The 21,115-nt window shown below is 44.7% G+C and overlaps 1 long non-coding RNA gene across 1 annotated transcript; it reads right to left on the minus strand.

Annotated features, from left to right (window-relative positions):
- Positions 1-1,596: 1,596 nt before the first annotated feature.
- Positions 1,597-18,768, minus strand: LOC140471851 (uncharacterized). The gene is made up of 4 exons (XR_011957219.1): positions 18,694-18,768; positions 16,730-16,836; positions 5,436-5,535; positions 1,597-1,935 (listed from the first exon to the last, which is right to left on the minus strand). It is a non-coding gene; the product is annotated as an uncharacterized lncRNA (long non-coding RNA).
- Between the last annotated feature and the right edge of the window lie 2,347 nt (positions 18,769-21,115).

The raw sequence follows: 21,115 nt of genomic DNA on the forward strand, positions 1-21,115 counted from the left end.
GAGACCTCTCAGGAAATATCAGGGCAGGGTTTGTAAAGAGGTCAGATTGAATGAGGGTCTCAGTGAACAAAAGTGAGACACAGATACAGAGAGGTTTTGGGATGGATTGAATCAAATGTTATCAATTTGCACGGCTGCCAATATTACAGAAGTTACAAAGGGGAGTGATCAAGAGAGTGGAATTAGAGCAGCAAATAAATCTTAAACATTTATGCAGCTAAAGGGGATGCTGGGTAAAGATACCACAGTTAGTGCTTATTTCATTCCAGACACACCAGCCAGGGCACACATCCTTGCTGTGTCTACCAGATTGATCTCTTTCAGATTTTTGTTCATTTGAAGTGTTCCATGTTTAGATAGTCCAGAGAAGACAGCTTCATTCTCCTCAATCTCTTCTGCCAAGGCAATGCTGCTGTTAGAATTCAAGTCACTATGGTGTGTTACTGGCTGCTTCAAGGACTGGAACCGACAATTGAGACTGAAAGGTTACTGTATAAAATATCTTCAATAGTATTGCCAGATTGCCAGACACATGAGGGGCTTTAAGAAAAAGAACTTAAATGATGGGCACTGAGTATCAGAGTGCCTACTGTTGTGGGGACATTCTGTTCAGATACAATCTATTGGTAATTGTTAGAATTGACTTATCCTGGCTCCAGAGAAGTGGGCAGAGCATTATAACGGCCATCGAAGATGGTAACAAATTTCCCCTGGCTTTCAAATCGTAAATGACAGAGTAGGCATGAGTTCTGCTGGTAACGTGTATAAATTTATTCAAAATGGCTCCAATTTACTTTCAGAAACAAGTGAGAGAAAAGCACATTTCTGAGTTCTTTGCATTAGTCCAAATTTAGAAATTCAGGAGAGCTTAAGGGAGAGCTGGTGTTGGCAGTTGTAGTAATGATAGGGAAAAACTTGTTTCACAGAGAGAGAGTTCACAGATAGAAAACTCAGCTTTAACATCACATCGACTGCAGAGTCGTCCAATTCTGTAGGTCCTGATCCTTATCAGTAATATAAAAGGGGAAAGCAGCATTCCTAGCTCAGAGAAATCATTCCCATGTTAGGCAGCTGGTCGAATATTTAACCAGTCATGTGATCTGGGAAGACACCAATGTAACGGGACCAGGGCGAAGCTGTGTAAATGTGAAGAAATTTACTTACCCCTCCCAGTGGGACACTCACTGACACAGTCACACTGGGGAGAGTCTGTTCACCTGCCTCAAGTATGGGAAGGGATTTACTCGATCTTACAATCTGCTGAGGCACCAGAGCGGGCACAATGGATTTAGATCCTTCACCTGCTCCATGTGTGGGAAAGGATTCACTCAGTCCTCTGATCTGCTGAAACACCAGCGATCTCAATCTGGAGAATGACCATTCACTTGCTCCCAATTTGGGGAGAGATTCACTCAAATGCACCACCTGCTGAGACCCCAGTGAGCCCACACAGGGGAGAGGCCATTCAGATGGTCAGGGTGTGAGAGGGGATTCAGTGATTCATCCTGACTCCCTGAGACCCCAGTGAGCCCACACAGGGGAGAGGCCATTCAGATGGTCAGGGTGTGAGAGGGGATTCAGTGAGTCATCCTGACTCCCTGAGACACCAGCGGGTTCACACTGGGTAGGAGCTGTTTCCCTCTCTGTGTGACAAGGGATTTGCTGAGACTCAACACGACTGAGACACCAGTGAGTGCACACAGGGAAGTGGTCATCCCCCTGCTCCGTGTGGTGTAGAGTTCACACATCACTGCAGGACTCTGATTCTGCAGTTACTGTCCATCAGAGTCAGGAGTGGAACTTGTAGAAGAAGGTGGTTAGCACACTTACCTTCATTGCTCAGACCACTGAGTACCGGAGTTGGGAATTTAGGTTGAGGCTGTACAGGATGTTGGGGAGGCCTCTTCTGGAATACTGTGTCCAGTTCTGGTTGTGCTGTTATAGGAAGGATATTATTAAATTGGAGCGGATTCAGAAGAGACTAACCGGGATGTTGCCATGAATGGAGGGATTGTGTCACAAGGAGAAACTGGATAGGCTGGGATGCTTTTTCACTAGAGCGTAGGAGGTTGATGGATGAACTTAGAGGTTTATAAAACCATGAAGCGTGTAGACACGGTGAATGGCCGGGGGTGGGGTGGGGGGGGGGAGGAATTCAAGACCTGAGTGCATACAATTTGAAAATAGATGAGAAAGGTTTAAAAAGTAAATTGGGGATTTGTTTTTACTTTTACATGTGTGAAGTGAACTCCCAGAAAAAGAGGCAGCTGTGAATACAATTACAATGTTTCAAAGACATTTAGACAAGTACATAAATAGGAAATGTTTGGATGAATGTGGACCAAGCGGAGGGAGGGGCGATTAGATGAGTTGGGAATTATGGTCGACACGGAATGGTTTAACCACAGGGTCTGTCTCTGTTCTGTATCACTTTATGACTTTAACTCTCACTATCTTTGTGAATTCCTCCATGCTCACAACTCCCCAGATCACTGTCACCTCATCCAGGCTAAACTCTTCCTTATCTCTAGAAATCCTCTCTAGCCTCAGAACCATCGCTATCTCTGGTATCACAAACATCTCAATCTCTGTAACATCCTCCAATCTCCTCCTGTCTCATCACCCTCACGATCTCTAATCTTGACAACCTCCACAAATCTGTCCTTCTCCACATTAAACACTGATGCCACACGTTTAGTATCCCCCCAAAACCCCATCTCCTGCATCTTCACACATAGGATGCCTTGCTGATCTTTGAGGTGGCCTATTCTCTCTCTAGTGACCCATTTGCTCTTAATGTATTTCTAAAAACCATTTCCCTATTCGCCAAAGCGGTCTCCTGTCCCCTTTTTGCCTTACTGATTTAACTCTTAAGTATATTCCACTTGCCTTTATACTCAAAGGATGTTTGTGATTTTTGGATTGGAATAAATGCGAAATATTACATCTTGATAAAACAAACGAAGGCTGGACTTACACTGATTAAAAGTTGGGCCTCGGATAGTGATATGGAACAAAGAGACCGAGGGGTTCAGGTCTTTGAACTATGTGTCACATGCAGACGGGGTGGTTCAGAAGCGGTTTAGCACATTTGCCTTCATTGCTCAGATCTTTGAATATAGGAGTTAGGACGTTATGTTGAGGTTGTACAGGATGTTGGGGAGGCCTCTTCTGGAATACTGTGTCTAGTTCTGTTTGTGCTGTTATAGGAAGGATGTTATGAAATTGGAGCAGGTTCAGAATAGATTTACCAGGATGGTGATGGGAATGGATGGTTTGAGTTATAAGCAGAGTCTGGATAGGCTGGGTCCTTTTTCACTGGAGCACAGGAGGCTGAGGGGTGACCTTATTACAGGTTTATAAAATCTTGAAGAGTTTCGGTAATGTGAACAGCAGGTGCCCTTTCCAGGAGGGGGCGCGATTCAAGATTGGGGACATACGTTTCTCACGTTAAAAAGTAAGGCTTTAAAAAGAAGTTCCGGATTTTATTTTTTGTTTCTGCACAGAGAGTGGTTCACATGTGGAATAAACTTGCAGAGGACATGGTAGATGTGAATGCAATTACAATTTCAGGGTGGCACAGTAGCTCAACGGTTAGCACTGCTACCTCTCAGCGCCAGGGACACAGGCTCAATTCCTGTATTGGGTGACTGTCCATGTGGAGTTTGCATATTCTTCCCCATGACAGCGTGGGTTCCTCCAGGTGCTCCCGTTTCCTCCCACAATCCACAGATGTACAGGGTAGGTGAACTGGCCGTGCTCAATTGCCCATCGTGTTCAGGGATGATTGGGTTGAGTGAATTAGTCAGGTGTAAATATAGAGCAGAAGGGTAGGGGAATGGGATTCTAATAGGAAAAAAAAACATTTGGACCCGTATATCAATAGGGAATGCTCGGATGGACTTGGACCAAGTGGAGGCAGATGCGATTAGTTCAGTTCGAATTTATGGTCGACACGGACTGGTTGGACCACAGGGTCTGTGTCGATGCTGTGTAACTTTATGACTCGTTATCTCTGTAAATTCCTCTATGTTTGGAACTCTCCCTATCAGTGTCACCTCCTCCAGCCTTACAAATCCTCCTCATCTCTATAATTCCACTCCAGCCTCAATATCCAAAAACCTCTATCACAAAATATCTCTATCTCTGTAACATCCTCCATCCTCACAATCCTTTCCAACTTGCATCTCCTCCAGCTTCATTATCCTCCCCATGTCTAATCCCCTCCAGTCTCTCAAAGCTCTGCTATATGTCCTTTCAGGATGCCCAATGTTTATTTCTCACTTGATAATGGCCCTTTACAATTCCTGCGCTGAGCTTCTGAATTTCCTCTTAAACCTCTGCGTCTCACTTTCCTCCCAAGAAAATCGACCAATCACATGTCATCTATTCTAGTGTTACCTTTTCTGACCTGATGTCCAATGGAGCCTGTCATATTCTTATAATAAACATCTCAGCGGTAAACAGAACAGAAAAACGCTCTGGTGGTCCATCGAGTCTGTGAGAAAGAAAACTACCACCGAACTATCCTCATCTATTTTCCAGTACTTGTGGAAAAGTGTCATCTATCATGGCATAGCAAGTGCACACTAAATACATCTCAAATGTTTTGGGGATTTGTGTCTCCCACCCTCACAGACAGTGAGGTTGAGTGCAACTGTTGCTCAATGATGACATCACCCACAGGAACACAGAGTAGCTGGGTCTGTGCAAACCAGAGATCGCCCACAAATTGGAAAGGATGGCAGGGTCCCTGAGAGGGGGCACAGGAGAGTTACCAGGATGGTTCAAGGAATGGGGGATTTTAGTTGCAGGGACATGGGTGTTGTTCATACATATCAAGAATATCCATCTATAATAGATGGACTCTCATTCTCAACCTCTCCCCTTGCTTGGGCTGTGGTAACCTTCAGGTTAAACCACCACCAGACATCTCACCCTAATAAGAGAGCAGCCCTATGGTCTGGTAGGACAATACTGACTTTACCTTTTAGACAGTGATGCCACTGTGCATCGGGGGTGGAGAGAGGGAATGCTGAAGGTGGTGGATGGGACACCACTCAGGCACAGTGCTTTGTCCTGGAGGATGTTCGTTTTCTTTAATACTGTTGAGGGCTGCACTGATGCAGGCAAGTGGAGAATGTTCCAACACGATCCTGATGTGTGCCTTACAGAGAGCAAACAAACACTGGGGAATCAGGGGTTTGGGAAAACTGAGATTGTTCTCCTTGTAGCAAAGGAAATTGAGGGGAGCTGAGAGACAAGTGCTTACAAAACATATACATCAGGATGTTAAACCTTACACTCATCAATTCATCGTAAATGGATTACTGGACACATATTGAAGATTTCGGGGAGATCGATTGACAGGGTGGTTTGATTCAAAGGAGAATTTTTATGCAGAAAATGGAATTGAGCTGGAACAAAATACTCACACACAGTGCAAATATCCAGGTCCTGATGAATGGAGTAATTCAATCAGAGTTTGGCGTTACAATTACTGAGATTCCTATCTGAATATCCACCTGTAGTATCCTGTAATACAAGTTTATAAAATCTGTCACTGTCAGGTCAGGTTAGAAACTCACACCATCCCCTCCTCCTGGTCCAGGATGACTGTACACATCACCCCTTGTGGAGACCAGCAGTCAGTTCAGGGGGAAATCTGTGTGGGTTTCTATGAGTTTCCACCTTGGGACTTCATGTGACTGAACAGGGCAGATCTTTGACACATGGAAGAGAATGTTCCAAGAGTCAGTGAGATGCGGACAGCAGGATTTTCTTCCTTTTCTTTCCTTCCGTGCTGCTGCTGTGCCTCATCAATAAAACATGGGGTGTGAAAGGCTCATGCAGCTTGATGGGCAAGTTCTGACCAATGTGCAGCAAGATCCTCCCAATCATTCCAAAGAGTCTCTCTGAAAAGACAGCAACTCAGCATGCTTCACACTGCCCGGTGCTCCCTGGAAAGGTTGAGAAGAATGAGGGGGGAATCTCCGAGAAAATTCAGACCAGTTTACTTCCAAAAGGATTATAAACTGTTTACAGAGAGGGATTCGTTGGAGACGTGGACACCAAGTTGGCAAATGGAGCATAACTTGGGATAATGTGAAGTTGTTCATTTTGGAGGAGTTAATAAAAGAACAATGGACTATTTAAATGGTAGAAACTGTAGAAAACTGCAACACAAAAGAGACCAGGAGGTAATCGTGCAGGAAACACAGAAAGCCAGCACACAGTTACAACAGGTCATCAGGAAGGGAGATGAAACGTTGTTCCTTGTTTGAAGGGATTTTGCAGTGTAAGAGTTTGGAGTATATACCTGAGAGCAACTTTATAAAGTGCGAGTGAGACTACATATGGAATAATGAGAGACGTTTTGGACCCTTTATATAAGGAAAGACATCACTTCATCGGAGGCATTTAGAGAAGATTGACAGGGATGATCCCTGGTTTGCAGGGACTCTCTTTTAAGAAAAGGCTGAAGAAGTTGGGACTCGACTCACTGGATTTGGGGGAGAATGAGAGGGGATCTTATTGAAACACATTGGCTTATTAAGGGATATAAAAGGGTAAATACTGAGAGGATGTGTCCCATCATGAGGGAACCTGGAACCAGACTCTGGGTCATTTGCAGAATCAAGGGTTCTGTTTTAGATTTGTCAACTTTAATGCAACACAGACATGGGTAAGGGGTTTCAATAGCATGGAGCTGGGGTGAGGTGGAGAAAAGCAACATTTTAGAGATTGGAGTTCCTGGTGTTTGCGATTGTGTCAATGTCTGATCAGAAGATCACCTTGGGGTCAGAATATGAGAGTAATATTATGAAGAGTGTAGGTCTGCCTCAGGCATTTCCCAGTGAGAGGGAGGGGCTCAGCAGTAAGGGAAGGGAATTTGTAATAGCAACTGAAGGCAATGGGTTTAACCATTGCAGTGTTTCATTGGAGGAAATTGCAGCCAATCGAGTGGTAACCAGTTTTATGAATGAGTAACAGTGGAGCAATAGAGAGGGATGATAGGGAGAGAGAGCTGGGCATTGTCAGTGTACATGTGAAACCAATACGATGTCACCTCCTGGCAGTATGTAGGTGAGATACAGGAGGGGACAAAGATAGATCCTGGATGGACACCACATATGAGGAATCCAGAAAGGAAAGGGAGTATGGAGATGGAGCAGGATTTTCCAACAACCTTGAGGTCAAATATTAGTTCTTAGCAGAATTGGAGAGAAGGACGTAACCAGAAAGGACAGACAGGACAGGGAACAATATTTGTGAATGGGTGAGGGGGAGTGACTCCAAAACTGCTATTTCTACATCAGTGACATCACCCAACTCCACCCTAGTCTCAGCTCATTTACTGAAATATTTGTCCATCCCTGTGTTATCTCCAGACTTCGTTATCTAAACACAGACCTGGCCAGCCTCCCACATTCAACTTACATATAAGCTCAAGAATATCTAAAACCCTACTGCCCAAGTGCTCACTTGTACCAAAACTTGTTGATCCATCAAAAGGCTCCTATTTACAAGCAACAATTTAAAATTCTCTCGCTTGATGTAATTCCTGGCTGTGAACATCCCTGTCTCCCTGCACCACACAACCTGAGAGACCTCGACAACTCATTTTCTTTCAGACTCCCAAAGATGTGTTTATTCATTGCTTCACCGGTCTGGCTGTTTTGACAGTTGCCAAGGCAACACAGTCTGGAATTCGCACCCTGACCCTCTCAGACTTGCTTTCCTCCTTTAAGGTATTCCTGAAAACCTGCTTATTTGGCAATACTTTTGATCACCTGACCTAATATCCCCATCTGTGGCCTTATGTCAGAAATTCTCAATTTCTGTGAAATTATAAAAATGATAAAAATACAAACTGTTGTTAATTTGCACACACATTGTCAACTCTTCACTGTCGCTGAGTGAATAATCTGTAACATCTCTTACCCAAGAACATTGTGGGAGCACCTTCACCACACCAACTGCAGCTGTACAAGGTAGTCAAACATCACCCTCTCCACAGGCAATGGGACTCTTGTTTTCCGATGTGCACTAAGTTCTGTAAAACGTCTCAGCCCGTTCCATTAAAATTTCCTTCTCTTCCTGGTCAATATGTCTTTCCTTAACCATGCCCTGCACCTTCACACATTTCTAATGCCTTGGTCACAACATCACAGTGCTGCCAGTGAAGGTTATCACGTGGTATCACTTTATTCCTGATGAAGGGCTTTTGCCCGAAACGCCGATTTCGCTGCTCCTTGGATGCTGCCTGAACTGCTGTGCTCTTCCAGCACCACGAATCCAGAAGCTTATCACGTGGTTGAGTGGAGCCACGCCTCTCATTCACTCAGACCAACCGGCACTACCTTGCCTTCCAGCCCCGTTCCCATCCTCTTATTGGTCCTGCACTGAGATCAATCACCAGAGGCCCTTTGTGGGCTGGAGCATGCTCAGTGCTTCCTGCTTTTGCTGCTGTTCATCAGGTATGAGAGTGTTCATTCCTGTTTCTCCTCATGTCGGACATTAACAACAACGACCTTCATTGTATGGAGCCTTTCACACTGACAATTCTCCTAAAGTGCTTCACGAATGCTGGAAATATTGATTAAAGAGAACAACTTTAAGATACATCTTTGAGGAGTACAGAGGGGGTTGGGAAGGTCATTTAAGAGGTTTTTAGATCAGACAAACCATCTAAAGAGCAACTCACCCAGACCCATTCCCCTACATCTAACACTACGGGCAATTTAGCATGGCCAATTCACCTCACCTGTACATTTTTGGACTGATGGAGGAAACCGGAGCACCCGGAGGTAACCCACGCAGACACTGGCAGAATGTGCAAACTCCACACAGACAGTTGCCTGAGTCAGGAATTGAACCCGGGTCTCTGGCACTGTGAGGCAGCAGGGCTAACCACTATGCCACCGTGCCACCCATCTGCAACTCTGTCCTCTGCAGCTCCAATCATGGAGTGATGTCTGTGGAGAACAGCTTACAACGGAGACAGTTAGTGGCTCACCATAGTTTAACAACCCCATGTCCTAGCCCCCCCAACCCCACACCCCAGTCCTTGTTCTCACAGCCTGTCATTACACATTACCTATGGTTAGCCACTAACAGTTTCCATTAATAGCTAGTAGCCCTCCCCCAGCCAGAACGTTATCCACTCCTTTATCCAACCCTTCTTCTCGCTCTATCCCCACCTATCCTTTACTCCTTACACCCTCCCCTACACCCTACCCTCTGCATATAAACCAACATTTTTTCTCTCAGTATCAGTTCTGAGGAAGGGACACTGGGTCTGAAACTTTAACTCTGACATTTCATCACAGAAACTGCCAGACCTGCTGAGCTTTTCCAGAACCTCCTGGTTGTTGTTTCTGATTTACATCTTCCACAGTTCTTAAGGTTTTAATTTACCAGGAGTTTGTAATTATGGTCCCACAGCCTCTGTCCCAGTCTCTGCTGTCTCTCCCAACCCCAAACAGTGACACTGCACCTGCACAGCTCATGGACAGGTGTTGTCTTGCTGGCCACACCCCTCATTCACTCCCATTGGCTGCAGGACCATACAGACTCTCCTCCCATTGGTCTGGAGCTGCCGTCAATCAGCCGGGCCCCATTGTGATGAGAGCGGAGGGCTAATCCCTCTCTCTGCCCTGGGATGTGCTTCATCATTCACAGTAAATGGGGCAGTATCACAGAGCACAGGGCCTGGGGGCTATTCAGCCCATTGGGGCTGTACTCTCTCCCTCTGGAGATGCTGCACATCTGCCCCAATACCACGTGACAGAGAGGCAAAGAACAGGGAGAGAGTGCAGTTGAACACGTGGCTGCAAGGATGGTGTAGGAGGGAGGGCTTCAGATATTTGGACAATTGGACTGCATTCTGGGGAAGGTGGGACCTGTATAAACAGGACGGGTTGCACCTGAACCAGAAGGGCACCAATATCCTGGGGGGTAGGTTTGCTAGCACTCTTCGGGGGGGTTTAAACTAATTTGGCAGGGGAATGGGATCCGGACTTGTAGTCCAGCAAGTAAGCTAGCTGTGTGTCAGGATGTCCAAGACTGTAGGGAGGCTGTGGAGAAGGTAGCACTGACAGGGACTACTTGCAGACACAGAGATGGGCTCAAGTGCGTATACTTCAATGCAAGGAGTATCAGAAATAAGGTGGGTGAACTTAAGGCGTGGATCGGTACCTGGGACTACGATGTTGTGGCCATCACGGAAACATGGATAGATGAGGGACAGGAATGGCTGTTGGAGGTTCCTGGTTACAGATGTTTCAGTAAGATTAGGGAGGGTGGTAAAAAAGGAGGGGGGGTGGCATTGCTAATTAGAAATGGTATAACGGCTGCAGAAAGGCAGTTTGAGGGGGATCTGCCTCTGGAGGTAGTATGGGCTGAAGTCAGAAATAGGAAAGGTGCAGTCACCTTGTTGGGTGTTTATTATAGCCCCCCCAATAGCAGCAGAGATGTGGAGAAACAGATTGGGAAACAGATTTTGGAAAGGTGCAGAAGCCACAGGGTCGTAGTCATGGGCGACTTCAACTTCCCAAATATTGATTGGAAGCTCTTTAGATCAAGTAGATTGGATGGGGCGGTGTTTGTGCAGTGTGTCCAGGAAGCTTTTCTAACGCAGTATGTAGATTGTCCAACCAGAGGGGAGGCCATATTGGATTTGGTACTCGGTAATGAACCGGGACAAGTGGTGGGCTTGTTAGTGGGTGAACATTTTGGTGATGGTGACCACAATTCTGTGACTTTCACCTTGGTTATGGAGAGAGATAGGTGCGCACAACAAGGAAGTTTTTACAATTGGGGGAAGGAAAATTACGATGCTGTAAGACAGGATTTGAGGAGCATACGTTGGGAGCATAGGCTGTCAGGGAAGGATGTGGTGGAAATGTGGAACTTTTTCAAGGAGCAGATACGACGTGTCCTTGATATGTATGTACCGATCAGGCAGGAAAGAAATGGTCGTGTGAGGGAGCCTTGGTTGACGAGGGAGGTTGAATGTCTAGTAAAGAGGAAGAAGGAGGCTTACATAAGGTTGAGGAAACAAGGTTCAGAAAGAGCAGTGGAGGGATACAGGATAGCCAGACGGGTCCTGAAGAAAGGGATTAGGAGAGCTAAGAGAGGGCATGAAAAATCCCTGGCGGATAGGATCAAGGATAACCCCAAGGCATTCTATGCGTATGTGAGAAACCTGAGAATGACGAGAACGAGGGTAGGTCCGATCAAGGACAATGGTGGGAGACTGTGTATTGAGTCGGAAGAGATAGGAGAGGTCTTGAACAAGTACTTCTCTTCAGTATTTACGAACGAGAGGGACCGTATTGTTGAAGAGGAGAGTGTGAAATGGACTGATAAGCTAGAAGAGATACCTGTTAGGAAGGAAGATGTGTTGGACATTTTGAACAACTTGAGGATAGACAAGTCCCCCGGGCCTGACGGGATATATCCTAGGATTATGTGGGAAGCAAGAGAGGAAATTGCAGTACCGTTGGCAATGATCTTCTCGTCTTCACTGGCAACTGGGGTGGTACCAGGGGACTGGAGATTAGCGAATGTTGTGCCGCAGTTCAAAAAAGGGAATAGGTGTAACCCCGGGAATTACAGGCCCGTTAGTCTTACTTCAGTGGTAGGCAAAGTAATGGAAAGGGTACTGAGGGATAGGATTTATGAGTATCTGGAAAGACACTGCTTGATTAGGGACAGCCAGCACGGATTTGTGAAGGGTAGGTCTTGCCTTACAAGTCTTATTGAATTCTTCGAGGAGGTGACCAAGCATGTGGATGAGGGTAGAGCAGTGGATGTAGTGTACATGGATTTTAGTAAGGCATTTGATAAGGTTCCCCATTGTAGGCTTAAGCGGAAAGTCAGGAGGCATGGGATAGAGGGAAATTTGGCCAATTGGATAGAAAACTGGCTAACCGGTCGAAGTCAGAGAGTGGTGGTAGATGGTAAATATTCAGCCTGGAGCCCGGTTACAAGTGGAGTTCCGCAGGGATCAATTCTGTGTCCTCTGCTGTTTGTAATTTTTATTAATGACTTATATGAGGGAGTCGAAGGGTGGGTCAGTAAATTTGCAGATGATACAAAGATAGGTGGAGTTGTGGACAGTGAGGAGGGCTGTTGTCGGCTGCAGAGGGACTTAGATATGATGCAGAGCTGGGCTGAGGAGTGGCAGATGGAGTTCAACCCTGCCAAGTGTGAGGTTGTCCATTTTGGAAGAACAAATAAGAATGCGGAATACAGGGTTAATGGTAGGGTTCTTGGTCAGGTGGAGGAACAGAGGGATCTTGGGGTCTATGTTCATAGATCTTTGAAAGTTGCCACTCAGGTGGATAGAGTTTGTAAGAAGGCCTATGGAGTGTTATCGTTCATTAGCAGATGGATTGAATTCAAGAGTTGTGAAGTGATGTTGCAGCTGTACAGGACTTTGGTTAGGCCACACTTGGAGTACTGTGTGCAGTTCTGGTCGCCTCACTTTAGGAAAGATGTGGAAGCTTTGGAGAGGGTGCAGAGAAGATTTACCAGGATGTTGCCTGGAATGGAGAGTAGGTCGTACGAGGATAGGTTGAGAGTTCTCGGCCTTTTCTCATTGGAACGGCGAAGGATGAGGGGTGACTTGATAGAGGTTTATAAGATGATCAGAGGAATAGATAGAGTAGACAGTCAGAAACTTTTTCCCCGGGTACAACAGAGTGTTACAAGGGGACATAAATTTAAGGTGAAGGGTGCAAGGTATAGGGGAGATGTCACGGGTGGGTTCTTTACCCAGAGAGTGGTGGGGGCATCGAATACGCTGCCCGTGGGAGTGGTAGAGTCAGATTCATTGGCGACCTTTAAGCGGCATTTGGATAGGTACATGGATGGGTGCTTAATCTAGGATAGAAGTTCGGCACAACATCGTGGGCCGAAGGGCCTGTTCTGTGCTGTATTGTTCTATGTTCTATGTTCTATTTGCCCACAGCCCCCCAAATCTTTCCTTAAAAATTAAAATTCCAAGTCTATTTCAGAATACCTGCTGAATCTGTGTCGTTCAGAATGTTCCAGATGCTCAGAACTTACTGAGTACAATAATGTTCACATTTTCGTTTTGTATTATTTGCCAATTACTTGAAAGTAGTTACGAAAAGTTGTGACAGTATTAACAATACCTCTCTCCGCAAATTCAAGACCTTGGAACCAAATCTGCACCTGGTCAAAATCACTGCTTCACCTTCTCAGCTCCAAGGATATTATCTGTGCTGCAGCTTGCTCTCCACAAAAGAGGAACGCATCTTAGTTTATTAACGTCATAGACATATACAGCACAGAAACAGATCTTCGGTCCAATTCATCCATGCCAACTAGGAATCCTAAACTACTGGAGTCCCATTTGCCAGCTGTTGGCCTGCATCCATCACAACCCTTCCTGTTCACGTACCCAATCGGATGCCTTTTAAATGTTGTGATTTTATCAGTCTCCACTACTTCATCTAGCAGCACATTCCATACACACACCACACTCAGCTTGAAAACGTTGCCCTTAGATTCCTTTTAAATCTTTGCCCTCTCAACCATGTGCTCTAGTTTTGGAGCGACCTAACCTTAGGAAAGAGAACCTTGGCTGCCCACCTTATCCATGCCCCTCGTGATTTTATAAATCTCCATGAAGTCACCTCTCAGTCTTGGACTCTCCAGGGAAATTAACCCCAGCCTATTCGGCCTCTCTCTGTAGCCCAAATCCTTCAAACCTGGCAACGTTTTTGTAAATCTTGTCCGAACCTTTTCACGTTTCACAACATCCTTCCCAGAACAGGGAAAATCAAACTGAAAACAGAATTCGAGAAGTGGCTTAATCAATGTATTTTAAATGTTGTAATTGTACTCTCCTTCACCCCTTCCCTTGGCAGCTCACTCCAAACATGCACTGCCCTCAAACTGTCCAACTCTGGCAAAGTCCTTGCAAACATTTTCTGAAATGTTTCAAGTTTTACAACATCATTCCTGGAACAGGGAGATTGGAACTGAAAACAGAATTCCAGAAGAGCCTTAATCAATGTCCTGTACAGCAACAACATGACGGAGAGCATAACAAACGCTGCATTCACTCCCTTACCTACCTGTGACTCTACTTTCAAGGAACTATGAACCTGCACTCCAAGGTCTCTTTGTTCAGCAACACTTCCCAGGACCTTCCCAGTTAGTGTTTCAGTCCTACCCTGATTTGTCTTTCCAAAATCCAACAGCTAACATTTATCTCAATTGAACTCTATCTGCCATTCCTTGCTCCACTGGCCCATCTGATCAAGATCCTGTTGTAATCTGAACTAACCTTCTTCGCTGTCCACTACATCTCCAATTTTGGTGTCTTGTGTAAAGCTGCTAACCATATCTCATATATTCACATCCAAGTCATTTATATAAGGACCCAATAATTGATCCTTGTAGCACACTGCTGCTCACAGTCCTCCAGTCCACAAAGCAAACCTCCATCATCACCCTCTGTCTCCTACCATCAAGCCAGTTTCGTACCCAAATGGCTTGTTCCCCTTCATTCCATGTTATGTAACCCTGCTAACCAGTCTGCTTTGTGGAACATTGTCGAATGTCGATATAAACAACGTTCACAGCCTGGTTTAATCAATTTTCTTTGTCACTTCAAAACATTCAGTCAAGTTAGTGAGACACGATTGTGCATGTACAAAGCCACATTGACAACAGTCAATGATTATTCCTTACTTTTCCAAATATATGGATATCCTGTCCCTCAGAATCCTTTCCAACAACTTGCCTGCCACTGACTTCAGGCTCACTATTCTCTTGTTCAATGGCCTCTCCTTACCACCTTTTAAAAATAATGGCACCTCATCTGTCGCTATCAATGATACAAATACCTCAGGAGAGGCCCAACAATCACTTCCCTAGATTTCCACAAAGTTCCGGGATACATCTGATCAGGTCCCAGGGCTTTATTCAACTTGATGCGATTCAGGACATCCAGTAACACCTCCACTGTAACATGGATACTTTACAAGTTCTCTCTGTTTATTTCTCCAAACTCTCGAGCTTCCATATCTTTCTCCAGTAAAAATGACGTGAAATATTTCCATATCTTTCCCACCCCTGGTGGTTCCATAGACAGCCTCGTTAATCTTTATGGGGTCCTATTCTCTGGTCCAGTTAATCTTTTGTCTGTGATATATTTGTTTGATCTCTTTGGATTCTACTTAAACCATTTCCTGAAGCTATTTCATGTCAAACAGCATCAGCAGCAAGCAACAGAGCTAAACGATCCCACAACCAATAGATCAGATCGGAGCTCTGCAGTTCTGCCACACCCAGTTGTGAACGGTGATGGACAATTAAACAACTCACTGGAGGAAACATCACAGATATCCCCACCCTTACTGGTGAAGGGGTCTCACACGCCCACGCACCAGATAAGATGACAGCATTTGCAGCAATCTTCAGCCAGAAGTGCAAAGTGGGATGATCCATCTCAGCCTTCTCCAGTGATTTCCAACATCACAGATGTGAGTTTTAAGCCAGTTTGATTCAGTGTAAATAACATCAATAAATGGTTAAGTAGTGCAAAGGCTACGGGCCCTACCAATATTCTGGCAATAATACTGATGGTTTGAGCTCCAGAACTTGCCACCCACCAAGCTAAGGACTGCTCCAGCCCTGGCATCTAGCGACAATGTGGAACCTTGCCCAGGGATGTTCAGCACAAAAACACAGGGCAATGCAACCCAAGCAATTTCCATCTGTCAGTCCACACTCGATCAGCAGTAAAGTGATGGAAGATGTCATCAACAGGGGTATCAAGCAGCATCTGCACAGCAATAGCCAGCTGAGTGAAACTCATTTTAGGCTCCACCAGGGTCACTCAGCTCCCGATTGTGTTACGGCCCTGATTGACAACCTGACAACCAGCTGAATCTCAGAGGTGAGGTGAGGGTGACAGCCCAGTCCCACTCCAAGATCACTATTTCTAGCTGATTCTACCCTTGTCTCAGCTCATATACTGTCATCCACCTTGTATTATCTCCAGACGTCAGTATCCAAACACACTCCTGGCCAGCTTCCCACATTCAATCTCCCTGTAATCTTAAGAAAAACTAAATCTCTGCTGCCCAAGTACTCCCTCGTACCAAAACTTGTTGATCCATCGCAAGGCTCCTATTCATAATCAACAACATAGAGCCACAGAGATGTACAGAATGGAATCAGACCGTTCAATCCAACCCGTCCATGCCAACCAGATATTCCAACCCAATTCCGTCCCACCTGCCAGCATCCGGCCCACATCCCTCAATTTAAAATTCTGACCCTTGATTTAATTCCTGATTGTGATCATCCCTAGCTTGCCGCATCACACATCCGTGAAGACCTCGACAACCTAAACTGTTCGAGACTCCCAATGATCTATTAATTCATTACTTCACCTGTGTGGCTGCTTTTACAGTTGCCAAAGCATCATTTTCTGAAATTCGCAGCCAAAACCTCACAGGTCTGCTTTCCTCCTTTAAGACATTCCTCAAAGCCTGCTTATTTGGCAATGCTTTTGGTCACCTGACCTAATATCATCAGTCTCTGACCTTATGTCTAAAGTTCCCAATAATATTTTTGTGAAATTATAAGCATGATGATAAAACTACAAACTGTTCTTGATTTGGACATTATCTTCAAATCATCACTGTTGCTGTAATGAATACTCTGTAATATCTCTTACCTAATCACATTGTGGGAGTACCTTCACCACACAAACTGCAGCTGTACAAGAAAGTCAAACATCACCCTCTCCACAAGCAACAGGGCTTTGGCATTAATCACTGGTATCTGTGGAAGGAGAAACACAGTTGATGTTTCAGGCAGTGCAAAACAGATTACAGGGAATGAAAATGGTGCAGAATTTGATAGTCCGAAATGGAAGGAAAATACACTTGCTTATTGGAAAAAAGAATTCTTGAGTGTCAAAGATTTTCCAGAAAGAAAATTAATAAGCAGCACATCGTCAGGGGCTGGGCGGCAGAGAAAAATTAACTTACAAAAATGTCTGTAAAAGTAATCGTAAAATACTAAACAGACCAAAAATACACCCATTGTTTGATACTGAGCAAGCTAGATATTGGCAAAGTGCTCATAAGGGAGCCCAGAGATGAAGTAGAGCTGTATAAGCTGTTATGATCCCACAGTCATAGAGACGTATTGCACCGACACAGACCCTTCGGTTTAACTCATCCATGCCAACCCGGTATCCGAACCTAGTCTATTCCCATTTGCCAGCACTTGGCCCATATCCCTGTAAACGCTTCCTAATCATATCATGTGTCTATTTAGATGCCTTCAACAAGTTTTAATTGTACTAGCCTCCACCACTTCCTCTGGCAGCTCATTCCACCCACTGCATGAAAGAGTTGCCCTTTAGCCCCCTTTGAATTTTTGCCCCGTTAACCCTAAAGCAATGTCCTCTACTTTTGGACACCACTACTCCAGGGAAAACACCTTGTTCATTTACCCTGTTCATGCTCCTCATGATTGTATAAATCTCCATAACATCACCGCCCAGCCTATGGCACTCCAGGGAAAACAGCCCCAGCCTTTTATGCCTCATCCTGTAGCTCAAATCCTCGAACCCTAACAACATCCTTGTAAGTCTTTTTTGAAACCTTTCAAGTTTCACAGCACCCTTCTGATAGGAGGCAGGCCAGAATTGCACACAATATTCCAAAAGTGGCCTAATTAATGTCCTGTACAGCAACATGACATCCCACATCCTATATTCAATGCTCTAGCCAATAAAGGAAAATACACTGAACACCTTCTTCATCATCCTATCTATCTGCAACTTTACTTGGAAGGACTATGAACCTGCAGTCCAAGGTCTCTTTGTTCTGCAAACGTCTCCAGGGCCTTTCCATTCAGTGTATAAGTCCTGGGCTGAAAAACGTATTGCTGGAAAATCACAGCAGGTCAGGCAGCATCCAAAGATCGGGATAATCGACATTTCGGGCATGAGCCCTTCTTCAGCAATCCTGAAGAAGGGCTCATGCCCGCAATGTCGATTCTCCTGATCTTTAGATGCTGCTTGACCTGCTGTGATTTTCCAGCAACACATTTTTGAGCTCTGATCTCCAGCATCTGCAGTCTTCACTTTCCCCTAGTGTATAAGTCCTGCCTTGACTTGCTTTTCCAAAATGCAGCACCTCACATTTATCAAAATTAATCCGTATCTGATCAATATTTCACTGTAACCTGAGGTAACCTTCTTCACTATGCACAATACCTCCAATTTTGAATGACCTGCAAACTCAGTTACGATAGCAAGTCCTTTAAATGAATGACGAAACAAATCCAGAAATAAACATTCATTACTCTGAGTTTGAATGTACTCTGTGTAAATCCTGCCCAATGACTCTGTACCAGAGAAAGGCTGCACATGCGCCTGGCTGCACCTTGCCCCCTACAAAGATGGCGGCTGCGCACGTGTCCAGTGAATCGTTGCCCCGAATAAAGATGGCGGTACTCACTCAGGCTTGCAGCCGCGCTGAGGCAATTTCCCGTTGACTACAAACACGGGACTGGGACGTTCAAATTTGTGTTTTCCGACGTGCACAACATGCTTGTAAAACCTCTCCCCTCATAGCAATACAGTTTTTCTCCCGTTTCCCTCTGTTTATTTGTTTCTTTCCTTACCGTATCCTTTCGCTCCAAAACTTCCCGAAAATTCATTACAGCGACTCTCCGCTGCGCGCGAGGGTAACCACGTGGTTTAGTCTAGTTCTGCGCCTAGTTCACTTTGATTGGTTGGAGGACCCACCTCCCCTGGTCCTCCAGTTCCGCCCACCGTCCTTTCATTGGTCCGGTGCTGACATCAATCACCCCTGGTCCCTTTGTTGGCTCGAGCATGCACTGTGCGTCCTGCTTTCGCTGATATGTTGGATAATGTGATGGGAGAGTTCACTGAGGGGAAGGATCCCTTTGTGTGAGCTCTGCAGTAGATTTCCTTTATTCATGGAGGGAATTGCCTTCCTACTCATGACTGTATAGCTGTGATTGATGAACCAATGCCAAATGATCCAGTACATAAACACACCATTTTCACAACATCTGAGATCTTCAGCACATTGTATCACACTCTTCTTTGGAGATAAAAAAAGCATGAAATGGAGCCTCAAGGAATCAGAACAGGAGTAGGGCATTCATTCCCTTCGGCTTGTTCCCCCATTCTATCAGATCATGGCTGGGCCAACCCAGACCTCAACACCTCTTTTATGCTTGATCCGCATAGCCCTCAACTGCTCAATATTTCAAAAATCTATCTGCCCTCTTTTAGAATAATTTGAGACAGAATCATAAATTCCCTACTGTGTGGAAACAGGCCCTTCAGCCCAACAAGCCAAGCTGACCCTCTGATGACGAACCCAACCAGATCCATTCCCCTTCCACATTTAACTTTCACAATTTTTGGTGCTAGAAAATTCTAGCCATTCACTGAGAGAAAAAAATTCTTTACATTTTTTACAAAATGAATGTTCCCTTATGTAATGTTTAGTTTGAGACTTCATTGGTGCTAGAAGATCGAGTCAACATCTACCCTGTCAAGCTCCTCAGAACCTTGTTTCCATAAGATCACCCCTTATATTATGTGGGTGGCACAGTGGTTAGCACTGATATCTCACAGTGCCAAAGACCTGGGTTTAATTCCTGCCTCAGGTGACTCTCTGTGTGGAGTTTGCACGTTGTCTGCGTGGGTTTCCTCCGGGTGCTCCGGTATCCTCCCACAATCCAAAAAAAAGTGCAGGTTAGGTGAATTGGCAATGCTAAATTGCCTGTAGTGTTAGGTGAAGGGGTGAATGTTGGGGAATGGATCTGGGTGGGTTGTGCTTCGTCAGATCGGTGTGGACTTGTTGGGCCAAAGTGCCTGTTTCCACACTGTATGTAATCTGTTTGTCGAGATTCTATTGAATAATGACCTAACCTGTTTAGCTATTCTTGATAGGTCAACCTTTTCATCCTTGAAGCGGCTAGCTGAATTTTTTTTGAATTGTCTCCAATACTGGTTTATCCCTTATTAAATATGGGAGCTAACATTGTGTACAGTACTCCAAGTGAGGTCTCAGCAACAGCCAGTGTGGTTAACCAATCCTCACTCCATGCAAATAGGTTACCCCTGACACAGTGAGCTCCTGTATTATGCAATTAACTTTTCTATAGCACCTTATCATATGCATTTTTTAAAACCCAAATACAGAACATCATTGGATTGCCCTTTATCAGCCCTGCTCGTTATCTCCTAAATGAACTGTTGCAAATTTGTCATAGTGTCTCTTTCACAAAACCCAGTCTACAATGTTAAATGATAAGCTTTTCTAAATGTCCTGCTATTTATTACTTTAATATTCGACTCTGCCATATTACAAACACAGACATTAAACTAACTAATCTATAGTTTCCTGATTTCTGTCTCCCTTCCCTTCTTGAACAGGTGCATCAATCCACTGGATTTTTCCTGTATCCCCTGATTCTGGAATATTCCAATTGATGCCTTGAATATCTCTGCAGTCAGTTGCCCTAAAAGTGTTTGATCCAGGCCATTAGGTCCTGTCTGCCATTAGTCCTATTAGTTGGTCAATACTTTGTCCCTTGTGACAAAGACTGTTATAACATTTTTCTACTCATGATTAACTTGCTTATTTGCTACCTTTAGGATGATAACGGTATCCTCCTTCATGAAGATCAATGTAAAATATCGGTTTAAATTATCTGCTGTTTCCCTGTACCCATGATCAATTCCACAGTCAGAACCTCCAAGGGTTCGATGCTGACGTTAGATACTCCATTTTTATATACCTGTACAACTCTTGTCATTCATTTTTGTTTCTTGTCAATTTAATTACATGATCAGTTTTCTCCGTTTTTAGTCATCCGCGGCTATGTCATTCTTTTCCTTGTGGGTACTGCTCTTGACTGCCTTTGTTACCCACAGGAGGTTCACCTTTCTCTTCGCGTTCTCCTTTTTGCTTCAAATTAACTTTTGCTAAGAATTATGTAAAACAAAACTCATCATATTACAGTGACTGAGCATGTGATTTTTTTTAAACATTGGATGCCTTAA

This window comes from Chiloscyllium punctatum, unplaced genomic scaffold, assembly GCF_047496795.1.
Source record: "Chiloscyllium punctatum isolate Juve2018m unplaced genomic scaffold, sChiPun1.3 scaffold_167, whole genome shotgun sequence".
Lineage (NCBI taxonomy): Eukaryota > Metazoa > Chordata > Chondrichthyes > Orectolobiformes > Hemiscylliidae > Chiloscyllium > Chiloscyllium punctatum.